Genomic DNA, 9,366 nt, shown 5'->3' on the forward strand with positions numbered 1-9,366 from the left:
AAACGTGTGCACTGTTGACCATGTTGCTGTAATACAAATGTGTTGCTGTGGGTCATTAGCTAGGAAAGCTACAGTGGCTCCCTTCTTTCTGGCCGAATGTGCACCAGGACTCTTGTAGCGTCACACCTACCTCTTTGGGGCATAAATGTATTTTTGTGCAATCCATTTTGCAATTGAGTTCTTTGTGACAAGTCTTCCCAGGAAACTGTTTGCAAATGACACAAAGAGTTACTCTGTCTTCCTATGCGGCTCTATCCTCTCAATAGAGTACATTACTGCTCGCCTTGTGTCTAAGGTGTGTAATGTTATTTCTGAATGGGGCCTTGAATTTAGAAAGAAGCTTGGTATCTGAATAGTACGAGTGATGTGATGTAATCCAGTTCAGGACATACATTACACAGTGGTAGTGCAGATGGGCGGGTGATTTATGAATAACAAAGTTATTTGTGAGCCAAGTTGCACTTTATAAAAGAATGCACGTTTACTTATTTGTAAACAAGTCAATAGAAATGCTATGCCTTGATGTGCTCAGGCAAATTACAACTTGGTAGTGTAGAGCAGTGACCAATTCATAAATAATAATATGCATATTAATGAACTAGGTTGATCTTCAGAAAAGAAGTAGAAGTTAATTATTTGCATATGAGCCCCTATAAAAGGCACAGGCAGGAGGGTGGCACCCTTTTGTTGCCACAAGCCTAGAAACATCTTGCTTGGCGTAGGCCAATTACACATAGAAAATGTTTAGCAGTATACAAAGTATAAACAAACAAATATTTGAAAGCCGATTTGATCATTATAAAGGAGACAGTTCATTATTTGTACATATCACCATAGGAATGCATTGGTTGAAGAGTGCACATTAGCATATTTCGGTAAAAAAAGTTTCTTGCCAACTAATTCAGAAAGGATCAATTCAACTCAAAAACTTTATTTGGTTGCCATGCAACGATGAAAGTACAAAATCATCAATAATACATATAACTATCGTAGTTTTGTCAATTGACTGTCATATACCAATTAATTACAATGATCATGTACATACTTAAAAATGGATAAAAAATAAAAACATATCAAATATCCTGCCTAAAGTGCTATATGCCTCTAACGCACAACTACAGTACAGTACTCCGGACATGCGCCCGCATAGATAGGGTACACTAGCTTCAATCAGGGTGCATTGAGTGTCTTGAGCATACAACAGCCCATAAAAACAAACTTACATAAAAACATGTTTCATTATGAAGTTGCCTTAAAAATAACAGTGACTGGTGGCAATGAGCCATTTTTTTGGACTTAATAGGAGCCATTAAGAACATTTAAGAAATATTTCTGATAAAAACCACAGATATAAGTGAAGTGCAGCATTGACTGTTTAAAAATATTATTGCATGGGCATATAAGCGATTCTAAATTGTGCTGGAAACCTGCTGGGAAGCAAAGTAAATATTGTATTGTGTCTGCCCGGAAGCAAAGCATTTGGAGGCATTCCCATCTTCCTCTCCCAGCACATAAATAGTTGCAGACAGTGTTATCTTGGTTCACTAACCAATAAGTCGAGATGGAAGTTTTTAAAGTTTCAGCACTCAACCTTTGTGCTTGGGCATAAGTTAATAGAGACACTTTAACTTGCTTCCTACCCATTGTACCACATATTTCAGTGTTGGTAAATGCCAGAGGAAGGCCAATCGAATCTAAAGATTTTTTTTTAAATGCTAATCATGAAATATTGAGGCCTTTATCGCAGGCTAAGAAGTCATTTATTATATCTTGCTAATTACACCCTCTCATTTATCTAAATCGATAACCATAAATGCAGAGGGCAGATTTGAATGCTGTCATTTATATAGCATAGGCCCAGCTCACTATGCCAAATTAAATGTGGGGTGGAGAGGGGAAGAGATAAAAGCTTTTTACCAAAGAGATGTTCGTCTATTTGAACCGCTGAAGAGTCCCTGATGCCCCAAACTCCCACCCCATAAGTAGCGATCAGTACACATTGCACGGAATACATTTGAAGCATGGTAGAAAATGCTCGCGCCCCATGAGGGAACAGCAGGCCAAAGAGATCCAACCACCCTAAAGAGCTTAAGTCTCTGCTTAATTATGTTGGTTATCCATGGGTCATGAAGCGAAAGACAACCCCAACATAAGAGACTATATTAGTGTAAGAAAAGTGGTTTGATCCTACCGGCAAAAGGATCTTCTAAAAGGGTATATTCTTGATCAAAAACAATCCAAGGATTTGTGAGCCAATTTGACTTTTATATAGAAAAAGTATTGTTGCTTAGGAGTCAGTCCCTGAAAAGAAATGCGTTGAACTGAATATCATTCCTTTTGGTGCCACATGCGGTGAGAAATTCTGTTTGGTGCAGGAAAATAACATAAGTAGTGAACAAGGGAGCTCAATTAATACAATATGTATTTGTGAGCAAAGTGGATTTCCCTAAAGGAAGGAATAGTTATTTATTTAGTTAAAACTCCTGAATGAATTGCCTTATATGTGCTACAATTGTCACTATGTTTTAGTGGAAATGTCTCTTAGTTCCAGATCATAGATAAGTATGAAGAACTGCATTGGCTTAAGGGGGCCTGTTTGGTGCCACATATTGTGATAAGTTTTTATTGGCTCAAGCAAATAAACTGCGTAGAGGGCTGTTCCATTTATAAATAAGAATATGATGATTTGTGAGCCAAGTTGATATTTATAAAGGAAAATGATGTTTACTTATTTTTATATGCTCAAAGGAATGCATTGAAGAGAGGGTGAATCTTCAGATGCCATTGTATGATGGAATTGTTGCTTGGCTCTGGCTGAATCACATGGATTTTGTAGAAGGGTATGGTCAATAAAAAAACAAAAGTGGACATCTGAGCCAATCGGACATTCACAAAGGAAAAGCGTAGATACCTTTTCCCCCATACATGCTTTGAAATCAGCATAACCCGGTTAGGTGCCAACTGACATGGCAAATTGTATTATTCTCAGGCAACTTAAATGTATAATTAAATGCAGCTTTGTGCATTATTTAAAGCGCAGTAAACAATGTGTTGCTTCCTGTGAATAAGATGTTAACATCAACCTGCAAATAAGAAGTTGGCCGAATAAGATGCCAACTTTTAGCATCATACAACTTGCTGCAGCCTGCCTTCTCCCTACCCATATGTCCAAAAATCAAAGTGCATGAATAAAAAAAAAGTATGGGAACTGCGACCCTGAACGTGGTGCGGGGTCAGCGAGTGTGGGGCTGGGGCCAATGAATGACATGACTTAAAAGCACAAAATATTCTTTAACTATTTTGTTAACCTTTCACCTATAGGTAACTGCATATACAATATAATGCACACACTGTAAATGAAAAACAAATGCAACTTAGATTGGTTTGTGGGAAATGCATCTGCCTGGTAGGAAAGCTTGGTTGGTTAATGTGATCATTTCAGTTGACTGAGTGTATCCGGACAGTCACCAATTTGAATCCGGATCAGTGCACTGTGGAAATACTGACACATATTTATAGTGCTAAAAGGTCCAAGCCTGTGACAGAAAGAACTGTGAATATATGTCAAAATAATATAATACAAAATGAATAACAAAGATGGAACAGTATTAATGGCAGGGCTTTAAGTGGGCCAGATCTCACCGGGTCAGAGCACCGGCACTTTTTTAAAGGGGGCCTCGAAACGGGTCTCTATCAGGGTCTGTTTCGTGCCCGGTCACATGCAGTCCGTTTTTAATGGACTGCAGTGACGGCAGGCACATCGATGTGCGCTGCTCACACTGCTCATTTCTCATGCTCAGCTGGCATGAAGTCATGCCAGCTGAGCGTCGTAGGGTAAGGGAAATTCTTTAAAGAGAGTCATTTTGTCTCTGGATTTCTAAACTCAGGAGCAGCAACATTGTCGTGGTGTCACAAGGGCTTTAACCCCTTGCACGCTGATGACGGAACCGCTCCGTCATCAGCTGCGGGTGAGCTGTGCTGATGACGGAGCGGAGCGGTTCCATCATGGCCCGCTCGCCGCGAATTCCGCGCCTGCGCCGAGCGTTCTATTGAGCGGGGCGGGCCATGACGGGACCGCTCCGTCACAAGCACAGCCCAACCGCGGCTGGTGATGGGGCGGTTCCGTCACCAGCATGCGGCGGCTGCCCCGCCCCCCTTAGCACTGCGGCGGAATAACCGCCGCACTGAAGGGGTTAAGTGGAAGCTTTTACAATATTATATACAAGCCATAGTTGCTGGTTATTTATCTTATGCAACTAACAACCATTGACAAAGCCAATAGTTCTGACTTGTTGTAGGTATGATGTTACTTATTGTATCAAAAACCTAGATGCAATTATAGAAACAGCAAAATATAAGTCGGGCAGCACACTATGCTAGGCACACATTTTTAGCTTACTTGTTTATAAGTCATACCCTTAATTACATTGCCCACGCACCTTTGAGAGACCCTCCAGTTTTTTCATCCCACTTAAATCCCTGCTTAATGGGTGGCTGCAAAAAGTTTAAACGTTTACAGTGCTTTGAAAAGTTGTTAGTAATATGCTGTGTAACCAGTACACATCTTTTTCATTAAAAGGAAGAGTTCCAGATACTATCAATTAAAGCAGCCTAAACGTGCTGCCAAGAAGCAAAGATATGCTAAATAACCTGTGCACGCATTGACATTTCTTTCAGATAGCGCGTATCCTGAAAAGAAGACTTGCTTTTTCTTTAGCTGCCTCTTCCCTCTCATTTCAGGGAGAGGAAACCACCCTCCCCTCTGAACCTGCAGCAACTCAGCTCTAGAGGGACGGTTGTTTTTTTAAATATAAAATATGGAAACTATTTTGATCGAATAACTTTTGGGAACATAGCTCCCGTGCCCACGTCGACCTCTGCATACATCCAAGTAACAGCAGAACCACCTGATATTTTGAGACAGAATGAAAACCGTTGAACGCGAACAGATTGTTCACCACATACATCTCCGAGAGAACAAACGTGTCCAGAAAATAGCAGTCGCTATTAAAAAGGGCGACCTCGTCTGACGGCCTGAACCAGGTCATTCGTAGGAGTCACAGCTCGTACCATACAAATAAGAACTGCATGTACCAGGTACTTTCAGACCGAGTGTATACTTGGAGCCAAAAGAAAGTAAACAGAGGTTCCAACCGAAAAGTAATACAAAATATCCTTTGAGAGACTTCAGTTATAGACCATAGGGCAAACACAGGTATACATTTTAACGAATCCGTAAACATAAAAAAAGCTTTAAGAAATAAACTGAAATTATTTTCTCGCACTGTTCCTCCGAGGAATAAATCCAGGGAACATTTTTCCCGAGCACAAATGAGCAGTGACACGAGGGCTGCCCTGCAATTACAGAACAGTTGGGGTGGCGCTTTAGGGGGTCCTGGCAGTTAGCACCTGAGAGCATCTCCCGTGGTCCCTGAGCGGGCTCAAATCAAAACAGCCAAGCCCCTCCCCGAGCCATTGAGGGTGCGCAGCCCGTGTGGTACCCCCTCAATAGGCGGGTTCGTACTTCACTCACCGGCCTCGCAGAAGCACCGGACGGTAGCGCAGGCCCAGGGCAGCGGTTGCAAGGGAGGGACCGTCCAAAACCGTGGTCGGCTCGGAGCACACAGTAGGACTCTGAGCGCCAGGGGGCGGGGCTCCGAGCGACCGAGAGAGTCTAGGACCGCGCGGAACGCAAGGGTGGGTGACGTGTCATGACGAACACGCAGATCGGGAGGCTCTTGGCTGCAGAGTGCACCAAAAATAATGCTGCTCCATGGATAGTGCACTTACAAGCACGTATCCCATTCAGCCGAGCACAAGCGGTGCAGCAGCAAAGCGAGGACACGTTTAGTGTCCATGGCTCACGCAGCCAATGAACTTGCCCCAACGCTTTACGGAGCTAGTTCTGTCACAGTCTTATGAGGTTTTTTTTATACCGACAGCCAATAACCAACTGGCGAGAGCTTACCCAGCCACTTGTAGGCCACGACCAGGAACGTCCTCGACAAACCAAGTGTCAATAAAATTCTTTAACCTATCCCATCTCTTCACAACATTCCCCTTATTAGCGATAGACTATGTTTGGGCCTGATTGGCTGTGTGTGTTTCATGGCGCGGTTCGGGGCCTTGGTTTGAGTTACTGAACAAACGCAACGAATTTAAGTAAAATAGCTGACTTGTTTTTTGCGAAATATTGTAGTGGTGGTCACGAGCAATTGACAACACTTAAGCGCATGAAAATATTTATAAGGGCAGCCTCAGTTCCTGTCCGGAAGCATCCTCACGAATAGGCTGCTTCCAGGAAGGCACACTTGGTGTCCTCCGATAGCTGCCAAGGTTTCAGATTGCTATGTGTGACATTTTAATAATTTTAGAGTAATTATGAGTGACATTTCAATGACTATGAGTGACACTGTCTCGTGAGCAAAATTAAGCAATGACGAGGAGGGAAACAATAATATCAGAAATTGCACACATTTGAGGAACGAGAAACTAAGCTAACTGCTGCAAAACGTAAGAAATATAAACGACTTCCATTGATCAGACTCTAGCTAAAATTACAGAAATTAGATAAAGCAGCTTGGAAGTGGTTCAAAATGTCTTTATAATCAGCTGAATGACTCGCAGTCTCACTCAATTGCTGCCAGTGACCTGAGCTATAACACAGCTGAAAACAAAAGCAGAGACATACTGTGTGAGTGACAGGGGCACAGGCAAACTCGGAATAAGTCTAGAATGGAGTGGTAGGCGCCTGATTGAGATGATCCACACTTAACACACAGAACTGGGTAAGCTCTCAGGTATGTTTGCACTGTCTGTTTTCATGAGTTTAAAATGGTTGAAGTTCTCTGCAGTTTAAAATGCCCTAATATTTCGAAAGTAATCCGTGGCATTTAATTTGACGTTGTGAATAAACATGGCACAGTTTATTCAATTTAACAAGAAGCTCTAATAAATATTGGTTCACTAAGGGAGTGGGGTTTGCTGTGCTAGCTGCCCTGACCCGGGCAATCTGAGTGCTTCTGAATAAGTGAAAGCAGAGCGTGACGCTCGGAACGAACAAGGAGGCCCAATGAGAGGGTGGGTGGGGGGCTTCTTTACCAAGCAATAAAAAACACCTTTTCTGTCGCTTCAGAGACCCGCGGCCTCTCCCAAGGCTCCGAGGAGAGATAACCGAGAGGTATGGCAGAAGAGCTGCACGTGGGGGTGGGGGCTCAGCCAGCATCTTAACTTAGCGTGCACAGGCTCTCTCTCCCACTGACTTCGAACATGAGGTAATAGCAAAGTTTAACTAACCTCAGTCACAGAAGAAGGTCCCTCCACCTCCAGTCTGTCCAGGCGGCCCCGGTGTCACTGACTTCTTCCCGTCGGCTACAGTAAGATATTGCATGATTCAATTGGGGGGGGGGGGGGCGGTAATAACAATTGCACTGGTGCCCGAGCCGATGCAAACTTGCGGACGGTGCCGTAATTTAAGCAGTGCTCCCTTTAACGGTGAACATGCTGCGCAGCCCGCAAACTATCCCGGCCATATCGAGCGCCCAAAATAAACTGCGCGCGCTTCCGCAGTGACGTCCCCCCCGCGATGACATCAGCCTGTCAGTAAGAGCCGAGCCGTGGCAGTTAGATTCACCCAGGATACATTGTACTAAAGCTGCTCGCTGCCTCAGACTCTCAGTTTTAGTCAGGCTTGATAATCACTCAGGCTTAACAGTGACAACCTCAAATACTGGTAATATACTCAGCTTTTAAATACACTGATTTGCGTGACAATCCTTTCTCATGCGGTAATGCGGTAATGTAACTTAAAATGCGTTAGTGTCACACCGGATGTGTGACACTTGACAGGGCTGCCGATAGACCATAAATATCTTCTTTCAACTCTTATATCAAACCCCAACACTTTCAGAATATGACAGCTGCCTTCAATGTCGCCAAAAGCTACATGCCAACATCCTGGAAGAGATAAAAGAGAGATTTCAGGGGGGGAAAAATCGAAGGAATTGAATTTCCCCCACTAACTTGTAAGGAGGGAATTTTAAGAGGGAGAAGATTAAACTTGAGACATTTTCAGGTGTTGCCCAGGCAGCGCGTGCATTGTCTCATTGAGACATGGTGGATTCAGTATGTGGGCTTTAATTACGCCTCTCACTTGCGATTCGTGCAAATGTGTGTCATTCGTAAATGCTTTCTTTTTTATGGTTTATTGTAGCCCTTACTTCCCCATACAAGACGTCAAAGCACTTTTTCGGCGAGTAGCAATCTACTCTGGAATCCAAAAAGGATTAGTGATGAATAAAAAATTAGCTAGCTATCGCGCTAAGAATTTTCAATTCTATTAAGGACATGGAGGCGAGGATTATGCTTTCTTTTTCATTTATTGCTACACACAGCAGCCAATGAAACTTAGTATTGTTATAACAAAAACTACATTTCCCATGATGCACATACACATATCTTATCCTGGCAGGCCCCATAAGAGCCAGTCCATACCGGATATCCTCCTCTTTCTTTGCTTCGAACAGTAAAAGTCCATAAAAATAACTCAAGTCCAAAAATAACATCCTCCAACGTGGAAGAATAATCCAACTGGAAAGAAACTCTTCTTAACATGAAGCATATTTAATCCATCTTCTTCTCCGAACCTAGAAGAATAAGAGATAGAGAACCCGTAAATTCTGCTTAAACAGACCATAAACACACGGGTGGGTAAAACATTACAATACTTGTAATATAACCAGGTGGGATAATCCTCGCCTCTGTGTCCTTAAATGAATTGAAAATTCTTGGCGCGATAGCTAGCTAATTTTTTATTCTATTACAGGGCCGGAGGCTCCATATTATGCTAGTTTAACGCTGCTGAAACACTACAGAGGAAATATCACCCACCGGTTTATAATAAAACTGTTGAAAAGTAGATTCTGAAGACCAATCAGCAGAATGCATAATGTCCTGAACAGTAGAGCGTAAAATAAAACTCGAGGCCATGGAGCCACAAACAGAATGCACCCCAAACACTTGGGTATCAATACCCGCCTCTTGCATAACATATTTCAACCACCTAGCTATAGTAGCCGCAATAACAGGCCTGTATGGTTTCTGCAAGGCAATCAATAATTGCGTTATACCAGCAGGCCGAATAGACCTTGTACATTTCTCGTAGGCCTGAAGACATTGCACTACACAAAGCTTAGCATTACTAGGAAAAGCATGGTAATCTACACTTCGAGACATAGTCTTGGTTCTGGAAGTAATATTAAAGGAAACTCCTTCCGGAGTAAATACTCTAACTGTAATGTCCAAACCCTTAACATCAGATGAACGCCTACATGCCGCAAGACATAAAAGCATGGCCAATTTGGCTGA

General features: G+C 42.7%; 1 protein-coding gene across 1 annotated transcript in view; it reads right to left on the reverse strand.

Annotated features, from left to right (window-relative positions):
• Positions 1 to 5,659, reverse strand: part of SCML2 (Scm polycomb group protein like 2) — a 747,375-nt gene extending 741,716 nt beyond the window's left edge. The window contains exon 1 of the mRNA XM_078658111.1: positions 5,534 to 5,659. The gene's annotated coding sequence lies outside the window, so the exon portion shown is untranslated. The remainder of the gene's footprint in view (positions 1 to 5,533) is intronic.
• Between the last annotated feature and the right edge of the window lie 3,707 nt (positions 5,660 to 9,366).

This window comes from Lissotriton helveticus, chromosome 8, assembly GCF_964261635.1.
Source record: "Lissotriton helveticus chromosome 8, aLisHel1.1, whole genome shotgun sequence".
NCBI classification, from domain to species: Eukaryota; Metazoa; Chordata; class Amphibia; order Caudata; family Salamandridae; genus Lissotriton; species Lissotriton helveticus.